A 15,278-nucleotide genomic window follows, 5' to 3' on the forward strand; every position below is an offset into this window, starting at 1 on the left:
GGGTAACCCTTGTGTAGAGAATAACAAACTCTGGAGGCAGGGATAGATCCTCATTCCAGGCACCTGACTTCAGAAAATAAGAGTTTTCACCAGTTCATTGGAGAAAGCAGCCTCCCTCTGTTGCCTGTAGAAGCTGGCCAGGGAACTTGGTCTTCCTGAGCTTGAAACTGGTCTTTCCAGAGGCTCCAGCACCCCTTCCTTTTCTGGAAACTGGGTAATAACCAGGGAGATGGACTGCAAACTAAGCAGAGATTTGTAGGGCAAAATCAGCATCATTACACCTCCCCCTCATGGAAACTTACTGGCAGTCAGTGCAAATTGTAGAAGAGGAATAATTTTCTTGGGAACTTGCATATAACAATGGCATGGTGCATTCTGCTCCCATTTCCAAGCATGCTTAAATGTAGCCTGAGGTTGGTGCATGCTCCATACACATAGAGCAAGCTTATAGTGGCGTGACGGAGGCAGGAATCAGTAATGGCTGTGAGGGTCATAGCTGGTGAAACAGTTACAATTTTTCAGCCATACATAATGAGGGAAAAAAGGCAATCCTTGTTACCAGTCTTGGAATAGCTGAAGAGCCATCAGAGCCCCAAGCTGCAATGTATAAAGTGCAGGAAAGATGAAGATACAGTGCTTGCTGTATTTCTTAGTTTGCTTTGCTTCAGCTAACCATATGGGTTGTGTGCTGGAAGAGTTATTTCTTTTGGATCAAATTCACCCTGAATTAAGTGCGAGGGAGGAGTGGGTTTTTTTGAGAACTGAGAACTAAGCGTGGGGAGAAGGTATGTTCTCTCTATACCCCAGTCAGCCTGAGGGGCTGCCCTCGGGCTCTGTCCCAGGGGTACATATTATCTGTACAAGTGGAAGTGCCCCTAGAGGGTTGGACTACAGATTTCTGGGAAGATGGTCCTTTGCCCCTTGATTTCTTACTGTCAAGGTACAAATATTACTCTGATTACTTACTATAAGAAGTACTATTCTTACTTATGCTTGTGGAAGTGCAGAACTATACTGGAGGGCCTCTGAGAAGCTGAAAATGTTTCCGTACCCATTAACTTGATCTACAAACCATCTGTATATCCTTACTGATGGATATCAGGTGGGTCAGGTGTCCAAGGCCCACCTCTGAATTGAATTCCCTTAGACTTCATCTGTACTACTCGGGTAAATATGGAAATGCTAAGAAGGGTGAAGCACAATACTCTTAAATGCACTAGTAATGGAGGAAAATAATGTGTATGAAATATTTTTAGAAGGCACGATACCATGGCTTTTATCCTCTCCCTTGTTGTATAGTGGTGTTTGTGGTTACTTACTCAGCCATCACTGCAGTTTTTGCTTTGGGAATATAATCACCTACTAATGCAATTTATTGCCTCGTATATTATTCTGCCAAGAACATTATCCCTTAAATAGAGGCTTTGTAATAATAGCCTCTAATTTCCACAACTTCATTGTTAATTTCCACAGTATCTACCTCACAAGTATTAAAACTCTAAGCTCTCCATGAGTCCCTAGATTGTTTCAGTTTAATAACAGTAAATCCAGTATTTTCTTCCTGGAGATTTTAGTCCTTTAAAGGGCTTGAGTCCTTGTGTCTCTGCTCAGGGCCATCAGAGGTGCACTGCTGGGAACACTGGAGTCTGCTGTGGAGTCTTGCCAGTGATTACACCGCATACATGCTAGTGTCCTGGGACCAAATCCTTTCCACAGTACCTGGTCACTGGGATCTCTGTGAGGTCAAGGCTTCCTTAGGTGTCCCATAGCAGAAGAGGGGTGAGACATCTCATCAAGTATTTATGTAGAGACCAGTGGCCTGAAGCAACCTGAGCAGTACTGCTATCTGTATGTGCTGGGGGGGCTGACCTTGTACAGTGGCTGATCCTCTGCATTTCTCTAGTTCATTTCCTCAATTCATTTCTTCACCAGTCTTTGTGGATAAATGTAAATAGGGAGCCATTGCGGAGCTGTGTTTTATGTCCCCGAGGAAATACAACACTTCTTTATGTGGCTTTTTCACATCTCGTCTCTATGATTGTTTTACCCTAGAATCCATTGATTTATTATCACTTTTCGTGCCAGAGCCAGAAAGGATGCCAGCTCAACACTGTCATCAGCTATACAGCCAGCCTTGTTTTCTTGAATCACTCATAAGAGGTTGTTCCATCCATCTCTAAATATTGCCCAGATAGTGTCTGTCTTGTTTGTTCCCAGAAACCCCAGGAGGTTCCCTTACAGGATGAGGTAGGTGAAATGCCTGCAGGATCCCCAGAACTTCCAGTGATTTTCTGCAATATTTTGACATTTCTGTTATTGCAACAGAATTGTTTGGCTCTATGTCCCAGCAGACAGTTTACATAAACAGGTTGGGATGCAGTCACACCCTCCATGGTAGAAAAGCCCTGTGGCAGGAAGTTAAAGGGATGTATGCCTCTCTCTTTAAGTCAGTGTCTCAGACCTGCTGAAGGCCTATTATTGTGAAGATTAGAAAATTGAGATTCATCTCTTCCACCTCATTGCGGGCCTTGTTATTTCCAGAGAGGGAAGAACAGGCATTTGGTCTCCTGAAGAAATTCCAGCATGGATTATTCCATTCTGCCTGCCTACTGAAACCACAAAACTTTATGACCGGGGGAGAAAATTTGCCAAACCAGTACTGAGAGACCCTGGACATGAGTGATATCTCTCACTACTAACATTTTTAACCCCTTCTGGTTTCTGGGACAGGTTCCCACTCCTGCCTTCTTTTCTCTGCTTTATACACATGACCCTTGTGAGTAAGACATTAACTCCTTGCTTGCTGAAAATAAAATTGGTCCACTGGGTATTGTCACAGGTCTCAATATTATGTGGGCAAATGGGCAGAAACCACTGGCACTGGCAGAATATGGGACTAACATGCCTTCTTTTTTCTGCTTAATTATCTTATTTAGTTTTGCAGATGCCATTTGGCAGCCTCATTCTGTCCTGAGCTGTCCTTGTTTCAGTGGGTGAGCTTCTGACCTGTCTATGGTGTGTACAGCTTGAAAACCATTTGGAGATCCTTCTCTGTGAAAGTCACTTTATGATACAAGCCAGGGTTTTCCAAGCTGTGGTGTGCATATCACAAGTCACTTCAAAGTCATTTGTGCAAAGCAGCAGCTGCCATTACTGAATTTGTTACTTGCCACCACTGATGGTCATGGTATGCAGCAACCCCTGCACCTCTCCCCAGAATAGAGCTTCCTAAAAAGAACAAAAATCACACATCTGAGTCTTTATGTAAGCCATTGATGTTTTTCCTAGATTACAGTTCAGTTAAATATAGTATTAAATGAAATACGCAGTGTAATAATTTGTTTCTTTAGTGCATCTCTCCAGGATCTGTGTTCTTTGAAACTGCTCAAAAAATTTTATTTTGTCCTGGTTTTATATATTGGTTAAATGGTCAAAGTTCTGTCTTTCTTTTAAAATAGCACAATCTACTGATTCAGGGCAACTGCCTGGATGGAGATGAGGTTAGTTTTGCTCATTTTTCCCCAGTGAGAGATAATTTGTTTCTCTAAGTCATGAGTTATTAATCTTTCTAAAAATTATTCCTTCTACCATGCAAAAGGAAAAATAAAAAGGAGCTGAAATATGCTGGATCATAGCAAAATTCATTGGAAATAATTTTCTTTTAAATAAGTTGCATATGTGTTTCCCTGTTTAGTATTCACAATGTACGGCAGAGACGCTTTCAGAAATAAACTCATTTTAAAAAGAGATAGATTTACACACACTACAATGAAAGCAGTCACTGGCAATATTGTATACCATATCAAATCAGTGACTGTTGTTACATATTTGAAGTTAATTTGACACTGAAGTAAACAAATCAAAGTGTGTTTATAGAATAATTAGACCGTATTCTCAGTATTGTGGCTACAAAATTTTGTCACTGCTATTGAAGTACTCTGTGGTTTTATTTGGTTTGTTTACAGAATTCCCTAGCAACACAAAGAAAACTGTCAGAATTACATAAGTATAATTGTAATGGTGAAACCTGTCATTGCATAATGGTCAAAGACCAGCTATATAAATCATAACCAGTGGTGTTTCTTGGTTTCATATTTATGATTCTGGAAGCATAAGCAGATATATTAGTAAGTTAAAAAGCATTTGAAAAAAAGATTACAAAGATTTATTTTATCCAGCTGAAAATAAAAACCAGCAATAGGCTCAAACTTTTTGTCAATATTCTATGTATTCTTCTACAACATAGAAACACAATACTTCTGTATAAATAACCATTAATACATGGACATATCACCACATAAATTTTCTCATCTGGTGTTTTCAAGTCATATTATTGTCTGGTTTTGCATCCTTCAAGAACATGTGACTGTAAAGGCAGACTAAACTGGTAGCAATGTAAAGTTCTTCTTACATCCAGCCTCATCCTGAAAATGTGCATATAACTGTGCTTGAAGAAATGCTAAAGAGTCTAGACTACCCCAAAGCTGAGAATATACCTGTTGTAGGTTTCTGAGTCAGGTGAAGAGACAATACATTATTTTCATTCTTCTCTTTTAAGGTTCATGATATCATTTGTCACCTTTGCTGCCTCTCTTGAGTGCAAGGCAGCTGCTTTTGGTTAATTTGGCCCTAATCCTGCAAAATGTATGGGTTAGCTCTGTTCAGAACTAACTAAAAGAGTTATGCTTCAGAAGAGCTTGGCTCTTCTCAGAAGCATAAGAGATTCAGAATTATAAAGCTTTCTTCTTTTTCTTATGCATGCACAATAAGATAACAGCGCGTGCAAATCTGCATCTGGAAAAAGCAGCTGTTAACAGAAAGAGAAGTAACAAAAAGAAGCAGAAGAGTAAAGAATTAGAGGCGAAGTCCTAGCCTTTTTGAAACCAATGAGGAGTTTGCCACTAGCTTCAGTGATTCACACCATGCCCCCCCCAGAGTCTGCTCAACCTTTACTCTCTCCTTTGGTCTCTTCAGGACACATTTTTCCCCTTTATTTTAGTGAAATGATGATCACGGTAAATACTTACTGATGGGAGTTATTCCTCTAAAATGACATTCTTCAGTAAATTACTTCAGAATCACATTCTTGAATGCTTCAAGTAAAAAAAAAAAGTTCTGATGTTGTTTTTTGTGCATGAGCAGAGAAGTTTTATTTAGAATACAAATTTACCACATGTAAGTTTTCTCTCTCTCTGTGCCTTCCTTCTGCAGATCTGGGATCCCTATGTCCTGAGAGTCTATTTTTTTCAACACTGGACTTTCTGCTACAGAAAATCACGTGCCCAGCTGTGTGCTCAGGTTGTGGGGCTTCATATGTTGACAGTCCATGGTGCAACCCAGTGTCAACCTGGGACTGGATTTTCTGCAAGTAGCCAAAATCTTTCCCATTCCTTCATACAGATTCCTTCTCACAATGGGTCTGAACTCCAGGAGGTATCCCAGCACACAGCAGTGGACACAATAATGCTGTTTAAACATTACAGGTCTGAATCTTGTTTACCCCAAACCCCTTTCCCAATTGCAGTCAGATGAGGATCCAGGTATCCAGGTGGCTAGTTTTGTTTTAGAGCTCCTCCTGTCTGGATTCCTAGTAATGTAGCATCTGGAGTCTAGCTTTGCTTCAGTTCGTCCCTTGCTTGGAGTTTTGGAAAGCACACATCCTGTGGTCTTCTCCTAGAGGTGGCAAGTTTCTAGGGTTACAGAGTGATAGATGAAGACAGTAATTAACAAGTGACTTAACTGTCTCTTAACCCTTTCCCTTTTTGGAGAAGAGATGCTATAAAAACAGAACTGGAATCTCCTGAGTTGTTTACTTTGTTTATCAAGATTATATAAAAAAATCAATATCTAATTTTTCTATTACACTTTAGCACTGCATCTTCCTAGCCCTTCAGAATCATATCCTATTGATTCTACCTTTAATGACTTTGAAATTTGCAGTGATTTGTTTGTGGAGACTACTGTGCCTGATATAGATTTCCGTGTGTTAGTTTAAACGCTGATAGTATACTTGGTGAATTAATGAAATAAAAATAGCTTTGTCAATACGCAAAAGTGAAGCCACTTCCAACGTTTGTTCTGTAATCACTGCTTTCTGCAACTGCTGCCTACACAAAATTAGTTGGTGGGATTAAAGAATATATTCCTCTTTTATCCCATGTTTGAGTACTTGATCACAGAGGCATAGTTTAATCCAAACATCAATAGCACCTCATCAATTCAGTCAGATGCAGCTGTCAAAGTGGACTTTTGGTTTGTTTAGAGCTTTGCAATTTATCCTTTTTTAAGGTCATAGAATATTTTCTTTGATTCTTGATGCTGAAATCTTTCTTAATCTTCTAGACTTGAGAAACATCTGTTAAGATTTAATGGGGTGACTTTTGTCTTAAAATTGGAGTTCGTCTTGCAAATCTTTGGCTTTGAAAAATGGGAGAAAAGTGCAAACATATATTCCTTAACAGTTATAAGCCCTGCTTGGTCAGCAAGTGATTAAACTAGTTAAAATGGAGCAGCAGGCAGTGCAGTTGTATTTAAGCAGTTTCTGTGGACTGTGATTTCAGATTTGTTTTGTTTCACATTGGCATTAGCCGTTTTCCTTTGCCATAGCACTTAGCTGAGGATCTGAGTGGCAGATTTATGAGAGCTTTCAAATAATGAGACAGAGTGATGTAACTGAGTGATGCAGAAGCAGAAAGAAATTTAACCTGCATTCTTAAGCTTTGGAGGTTTGGAGCACTTTGGAAGAATGTAGTAGTTAATATCTTTGGAGGTAAATGGCATCTAAAAATACATGCCCCTAAAAACATACAGACAGCTGTCACGTCTACTGCCTGAATATATTAGTCATTATCCTCATTAACAGATGCAAAATCATCACTGTTTTCATAATGTAAGCGTTTCATATCAGGTAATTTGTAGTAATTTTTAATGGGACTGGATTCTTCAGCTCCTGTGTGAGGTGATGTTTTGAAACAGATTTCAGCTGATAACTGCAGGATCAGGTCCAGATGTCTTCCCTGTGCCCTCTTTCACTTTCTTACCTACTGCAGCCTAAGATAACTTTTGCCAGGAATCTAGCACGCTGATGTTTTTTTCAGAGAATAACATTGCCTCATCAGCTTTTTCTGTAGCTGATAGCCATGCTTGTCTAATATGTTTGATGCTGGGTCTTGTCTTCTGGCTTCTTCACTTTCATTCCAGTGGCAGTATTACCTGGATGAAAAACACAGGATGTGGCTTTCTGGATATAAATGCTCTTTTCTTTTTGGGTTTATAGAGAAGAACATGTTGTCCTATAATTGCAAAGACAGCACTGGCACAACTTGTAAATCTCTGCAAAGCGCTGCAGAGCTGCCGTTCATAAGTACCAAGAGCTAGGTACAGCATGAAAAGCATGAAGGCCTGCCAATTTTCTTGCCACTTCCTCCTACTTCTGACAAGGTTTTCAATTAGCAGCTTGTAGAGGCCCAGCCTGTGGTCCTATTTTCATGCAGTATGCATAACTTAATTCCCCAGAAGAGGCTGGAACTGCAGAGGAAAGGAAAACACCCATAGGTTTGTAATGTTATGTATGGGGAGAAAACAGTTTACCAACAGCGTGATTCTGGGAAGAGGAAAGAAAGGGGGGCACTCAGAAAAGGAAGAAACAGCTGTCTTGAAAGCAACAAAATCTCACTGAATCTTATTTTGTTAAAAAGCATGAGTGTCCAACAGTTTTTCTCCCTGCAGTCCTTGTGTAGTCCTTGTGTAAGTTTAACCTTAAACAGCAGTATTTTGAGGAAGACAGATGCATGTTCCAAATTAAGCCCCATGCCTGCCTAAGTACTCCACACAGCAGATATGCTAAATTAACACTGCTTTATTACATTTGGCAATGTTTCCCAATGTCTCCATTTAATGCAGTCACTGCAAACAGAAGAATCCTAACCTATTGGGCCAAATAATTAATTGGCACAAGTCCTTTTTGTGCAGTCCTGTCTCCACCAGCAGTAACTGGTGTCTCATAGCAGAGGAGGTCAGGTGAAAGAAATTGCAAAATAGGAGTATCAAATACACCCCTTGAAAAGTGGTGCAAAAAAGATTATTCTTTGGATTTTGGTTTTAGTATCCATGATGTGTCTGTGCATGGATGTACTGCGGCAACACATCAGTGAACTGATAAAACCACAGGTAATGTTAGAGAGGTCCCCGATGGACAGCGGAAGTCTTACGGCCAGGTTGGGAGGAAAAAAAGGCCTCCTAAGTCCCTGCAGTCCTGAGAATGCATTAAAACAGATGTCCCTCTGTGAACTCTCGTGAAAACTGAATAAGGGAGCATGGTCATGGCGTGTTGTCCTCTGGGAGCTGCTACTCAGCATGACTAGAGTGGGTTGTTTCCTCAAAGCCCAGGGTGGAACCACAAGTGGGTTTCTCTGTGTTACGCCAGGATGATCCTGGTCCTTTACTAGCCAGTGTACATAGAAGTACAAAGGCTTGTGGAAAATGCATGTACCTTTCCCCCCTGTCTCTTTTCCTCTGCTAAGAGCTCCAGTGGGAACAGATAAGCTGATTTATGGCAAATGTATACACAGCTGCGGTGGAAGCCTTGAAGCAAAACTGGAATAACACAGCTACAGCCCTGAAAGTGCCAAGAAAGATATGAGCTGTGTAGACAAGAAGTTACATCTATGACGTGTAGGTGCGGCTGCTTCTGTGAAAATTGGCCTAATCCTCAGTGATGGAGCAACCAAAGCTAAGCCTTCATCCATTGCACTGGCATGAGACCCACTAGACAGCTTCACTCGTGCTGAACTGTCTGTATTACTGCATATATGCTGTTAAAAAAAATGCAGCCCTGAGGGGAACGAGTAGGATTCCTATTGACTGATTTTAAGGAGCCAGCCATAGCTGGTTTCCTTGCACCCTGTATAAATGTTGGAGAGGAAGAACAGATCCTCCACAGGGCAATTTAGAGCATCTCCCCTCATCTGCTGCGTGAAGCTGGGCTCTGGAGGAGGCTGCTCCACACAGGTAGTTCAGTGAGGTGCTGAGCATGTTTTCTGGGGTGTGGAAACTGGACTCAGCATACCGGGTTGTCTTTGCATAGTGGGGCAACATGCCCACTCCACTTATGGAGAGAGAGTTTTGGAGAGGTGCTGCTACAGGGATCAATACGGCTTGGCGATAAGTTCGTCAGTGCTTTCCCTGCAGTCTGCTAGTAAAAGGACGAGATGTTGTGAATTTCATACATAAAAGGAAAAGTATCACATTTTCCCCAAATTCTTCAGGAAATTACTCTCATATACAACCCCAGAATTTGGCTGCGTTACAGAGACAGAGTGTCATTTGCATGCCATTACCAGGCTGTAAAAGTCTCATGGTGACTGCCTACTATACATTTGCAATCTTTAGGGATCCTATGAGGGTCACCCCTGAGGTCAGGTTTGTTTAGTCTGTTCCATAACGGTGTAAAGTGGACTTGAATGTGTACTCTGCTCAAATAATACACAATCTGATTGATACTTAAACATCAGTAAGTGTTGTATATATGTTGCAGTTTCTAATGTTCCAGGCAGAGGAGAACCATTTATTTGCTAACAAATTGTTTCTACAAACAACCTGATGTGGCTTTGAAAAGTGAGTAAATAGGGAATGAAATGCACCATCAAAATTATGATAAAAAATAATATTCATTTTTTCTTTCCTTGAGAAAACTTTTTTTAAAATCCCCTCTGAGCCCTCCCTGTATTTGAAATTCTTCCTCCTGTTTACTTTCAATTCACTCACCATCCATTCACTGATTGCCTTGCAGTTCAAAAGCCAGGTTCCTTACTTTGCATTGTTCAAAGATGGCTTAATTAAAAATAGATTACGTCTTCTGCATTGTGCTTAATAAGCATTGTGCTGGTTGGGTTCATAGAGGTCTGGATGATATTTCAGCCTTTTGCAGATCTTTCAGAAGAAATAATAAAAAGAAAGGAAGAGGAAAAAAAGAATGTGAAGTCTTTTTCATACTTAATATGTCATAATTTAGAAGGCAAGAATTGTTACTCAGCACAGGCTTAGCAGAATAAAGAGAGTAGAGAAAAGCTGATACATGAATGACTTTGCTCTGTCTCTTTGTTTTTAAAATACTGTAAAAATATAATCTGTTGTGACGTCTAGCCTTACCATATTTATCTAGTGCTTCTTTTTAAACAAAACTTTCATGATGAAAATATAAGTGAAAAGTGACAAAATTATACAGCTCAGCACAAAACTGGTTCAGGCAAAGTGTTCTTATTGCTATTTTTATGGCTTCACCATAAAGTTATAAGGAATTAGTTATTAAGTTCTCTCCTTTTTAAATTCTGTATCATACACGTGGGCTGAGAGAGGTATTCCCTCTCTTTCATACTTTGCTCATCTCTGGATCGATAATATGTCTGTGATGCAATTTTTCATTTGATTCCTTCTTGCATTAAGAAGTTTAATTGTTTTGCTTTACTTAGTGAAGAAATTGCTACTAGGGAACATATACAAGAGCCTGATTCTTTAGAAGTAAATTCTAGTTCTGGATTATACCTGGCTGCTTCCAAAATGAGAATACAAGGGAAAAAAAGAAGAAAATGCAGAATATTTTCTCTTCCATTCCAGTAGCTCACAAGGACTCCAAACTTCTCTGCTAACTCACTGTGATAGAGAAGCTCACAGTTACTAGCTCACAGGTACCTGAGGATGGGGTTTTTCAGCTCAGAGGCAGGGTCAGCATCCACCAATACCTCTGTCTTTTTTGGTTTTTTAAGCAGCAGTAGCACAAAATTATTAGCTGTGTCATGGTTTAGCAAAGCTAACTACTGTGCTTTTGGAAGTGCTGTTTGCAGGTGTACCAGAAGTGATGCTTCCTCTGCTGTGAGCAGTATGACTAGCACTGCCTGATAGGAGCTAGCTGAGTACCTTCCTTTATCGTTCAAAAAGGAGTCCAGTGCTCTGCTGTTAATCTGCTGCTTCTGGCCAGCCTTACCAGTCCCAGTTTTATTCCACCCTGCAGGGGTTAAAAACCTTCAGGAGGAACAGCAGCCCTATTTCTGAAAGAAGGTTTTGGGTATTGCCTTGTTGGTGGAAGTGCGTGCCTCTGACCCAGGCTCACTATGTTGTTGATAGATCAAGTGAACACTTCCTGAGATTTGGAGCTCTGTGATGTGACTGTTCTCAATAATAATGCTTCTTTCTGTAAAGGTACCTCAGGTGTCTCTAGGCTGTGCGTTGTCCTCCAGTGCATACCTGCTCCCTGGGAGAGGCCTCTGATGGATGAGAAGGTGAGCAGAATTATGGTCTAGGCCTGCTCTGAGAAAATGTAAGGGAGTGTGATAGTTTTCTTGTCCCCCTGCAACCCCTTGTTTTCCTCTCCACCACCTAAAAATTTTGTTATCTAAACAGGCATAGGCCCCTTTTGTCAGCCCTAGTTAGGTATAGCTCTGGTGGGCATGGTATCTTTTTTGCCCTTCTGTGTGTTTCTGGACTCAGCCCTTTGTAGCCTTTATTCCTCCTAGGACCTGGTTCAGGAGGAGAAGGTTGGATTTGACTCTGAGCTGGCACATCCTGGCTTCTCAGTAAGTTCCAAAGCATTCCTGCAGAGAGAGATGACATAGAGAGTCCCCTTGCCAAAATGTAATCATGCAGAAAATGTAAAATTGAGGTCACCATATAGATTATTTTATAATGTGGTCACATGAGAGCAGAGGGCATAGAAACCAGAAACTGAACAGTCAGTGCAACAAACTCGAGATTGTTGCAATTTGATTCACGCAAGGGAATTGTGTTAGCTTTTTGGCTGTGGTCTTGATGTTCTATTTGGAAATGTATGATGTCATTGTACCAAGCAAATCACAGCAAAAGGCCGCTTGTATTTATGTTGGCTAAAGGTTTAACCAAGTGTACATGGCAGGCTTAATTTATTGCTACTTTAACTTTGTTTAGCCACTGAAGGGCTTTATTTATGCTGGTAAATTCAAATAGTGGCTAACAGTGACCACACAGCTAAAGAAATGGCAAGAGTCATTATCACTAAATCACTTTGTTGCTGAGTTCCCTTAATTAAGAGGGGGTTGGGGGTGGGGTGGGGCGGGTACTGAATCCGTGGACATTCAGTAGAAAATAGGGTGGTAAAAGAGAGTGATTAATTGAGATATCAGTTGCTTTCCTTAGAAAACTAGATTTCTGTAACCTACTGTGGCAAAGCAAGAATGAAAATAAAACTGAAGTGTCGTCTAAACTGCTGAATTGATTGAAGGCATATTAAAAAGTTTTATAGATTCTCTATAAAGTAAAATAAATAGCAAGAAAGTTATATTCTTTATGCAAACATTTTTCATTACAGTACGTGTCGGCCCCTTAGTGAGAGCTCATTAACTTTTTAAAAATTACCTTTAATGGGCTACTCATTATCATCACCATCAAATGCTTCACTTGTCCGACATTCTAGCATTTAGAGCAGATTAAAGCCAAAATTACCCTCTAGATACAGGGCATATTCAACTACCCAGGGAAAAAAAAATCATTCAGTAAAGTCATGGCTTATAAACAGTGAAAATTAGGAATGTTGAAAGCAGCCTTTTTTAAAGCTCAGAAATGTGTCTCAATGTGGTAGCTGTGGTTTTGAGCAATAACAAAAAAAATGAAATGGTTCCTCACTTTAAAGTCCCTCATTGAAAAGATATTTGGTTTAGCATAATTGTGAAACAGGAACTCTGAAACCTGGTCTCCAGGGCTTGGGCATATCCTTGTTTGGCTGTTGTTTAGCTCAGAGACTTGGACAAGTCGCTTCTTCCTTTGCCTGAACTAAAACTTGTGGGTAATGAGATCTCCTCTGTCAAGGACCACAAACCTTTGCATGAAAGCTGCTTTAGGAGGTAACAGTTTCATTGTTACTCATCCTGCAAGAACCCTGTGGGATCTAAAAACCACTCTAAGCAGGAGCAGAAACAGCACCAGATCCAAAATTTTTTAGCTTATTTAAATTAGCTGAAGTGTCTCAATTTCAGTGGAAGTATACTCATTTGCACCAGCAGGGAAATTGGCATCCACTCTATTTCTTTTTTTTCCTAAGGGTGGTGTTTGGGGAGAGGAAACTCAAAAATGTTGATTAAGAATTACAGACATCCTGGCTTGTTTTGATTTATTGGGGACTTCAGTGCTCAAATGTGCTGCTATGATGAATAGCAAGGTCCATCAAGGTTGCTTTAACAAGGCAGCCCCAAAAGCATTTCTGTGATGGCAACTTTACTTACTCCTCTGAGGCGAAAACCAATATATGAACAGGGCTCAGCCTTCAGCTGGATGAACTCTGCTAACTCAGAGAGATGACTGATTTGTGTCAGCCATGGTTTTGGACCTTGCTTCACCTTTCTTTCCCTGGGTTGTCTGAACAAAACAGCAGCTTACCTGCGTCACCAATATTCAGAGGTGCTCTTGGACTGTGGTACCAAGGAGACTGAGAAAATGGCACCACCCTTATGCAGATGAGTCCCTGCTCCGAATGCCTCCCTCCACCCTGACCTAAACATTCACCTCAGAGATTAAAAATGTTCCTGGCTAAGACTTCATCAAAAGTGGCACACTTTGAAAAATTTGGTTGTCAGTAAGTAAAAGTAAGTTTCCTGATAAAAAGCAAAGGAAGCCCCCAAATAATCTGTTGCAAACAACTCAGGACCTGCTGTGCTGCTGTGCTCTTCCAAGTGCCCCTGGCATCAGCAGCCACGGATGTCTTGTGACATCAAGCTCTGAAACTGAACAATGAGATATAACTATGCTTAGTACTTGGTAATACCATTAAATCGGATGCTGGTGGCTTAGGTGTGGTGACTGGGCTTTGGAGTGCCTTACAGCTTGTGAGGGAACTCTCATGACCAAATAAGACACTCAATAATTAAAATATATAAGAAGGAAAATAAGTTGTTTATTATATGATAGTGTGGGATTCCATGGGAACACAGACCCAGGAGACTCGGGTGTTTCTCTGCCTTCCTCTGTGACTGTTCATTTTTTCACTGAACAGTCACAAAACAGAGAATTAGTTACAGAAGGTGGCTGGAAGTGCCAGGGGTTTGTCCATTGGTACATTGCTCTCTTATGAGGTCTTCGGGAGGGAAAATTAAATTTTCACATAGGAGGTTTTTCAGGCTTTTACATGAAGATAAAAAATGAAATTTTTGATCCAAATGGAAACATTTTTTAAATGTCTTTGAACCAAATCAAAATTCTGTTTCTAGTCAGTCTGATTTTTGACATGTCTGCCTGAGCAGCTCTACTGCCTGAATGCAGCTAAAAGCTGTCCTCTTTCATGGGCTAGGCTTCACAATGAGCTGGCGCCTCCTGCTGAATTGGCACAGTGCCTCACGGGAGCAATAAAACTGTGGCTTATGGTAAACAGCAGGGAAAGCAGTCCTTCCTAACTGATTGCTGAAATCTTGACCTTACTGGTCCATCTTGCAGTTTGTCCTCGGGGTAGCTACAGGGATGAAATATCCTCTCTGAGGTACTGTCATAGCATCACTGAATCCGAAAACATCTCAGTGCAAGAACAGCCATTCTTCTGATCATGTGGACATACCACAGCTAGTGTCAAACTGGTTCACTTGAATGCTGATGGAGGAGAGCCACCAACAGCTTGGCCAGCCTTTCTCAGCGGGATTTTTGCAGGCTGCATCATTCCTTCTGGGCATAGTTTGGACTCCTGGGTTGAGCTGCTTTTAAAGTTGATTTAGGTAGACCCACCAGGTCTGCAGTAACTACAGTGTGGAAATACACCAGAAACAGCTGAAGTTACCTTGTTGCTACTGGAGGTTTGGCTGATGAAGGTCTAGCGATACCTCCTGAGTTGTCCCACCCCTCTTTTGCACCCACTGTGCCTCCCATGTGCCAATAGTGGCAGCAGGTGTCACACCTGGGTGCCCCAACATTGCTAAGTGAGGGAAGCAGTGGTGCAGAAAGTGCTACCATCTATTGTTACCTTCTAGCAGCAAGTGTCAATAACATCAACAAGAGGAGGAAACAGAGCTCTGAAGCATTCTCCAGCCATCGTTTCCTTCCAGCCCACTACTTATTTGGCAATATACAGGCCAGCTGGATAATTTTTGAAAAGCAGAACAACATGTAATTTTTATCATGCTAGTACATTCTCTTGCTGCTGCATCTTTGCTGCACTTTGAAATGAAGACAGTGTAATTACCTAACAATTATCTTGTCAGCTTGTAGCAGAATGCGGAATTTGGATTGAGGTAGGGAATGAGAGTGCATTTAAACACTGGGCTCTTGTGATA

This window comes from Phalacrocorax aristotelis, chromosome 3 (assembly GCF_949628215.1).
Source record: "Phalacrocorax aristotelis chromosome 3, bGulAri2.1, whole genome shotgun sequence".
In the NCBI taxonomy this organism is placed as follows: domain Eukaryota; kingdom Metazoa; phylum Chordata; class Aves; order Suliformes; family Phalacrocoracidae; genus Phalacrocorax; species Phalacrocorax aristotelis.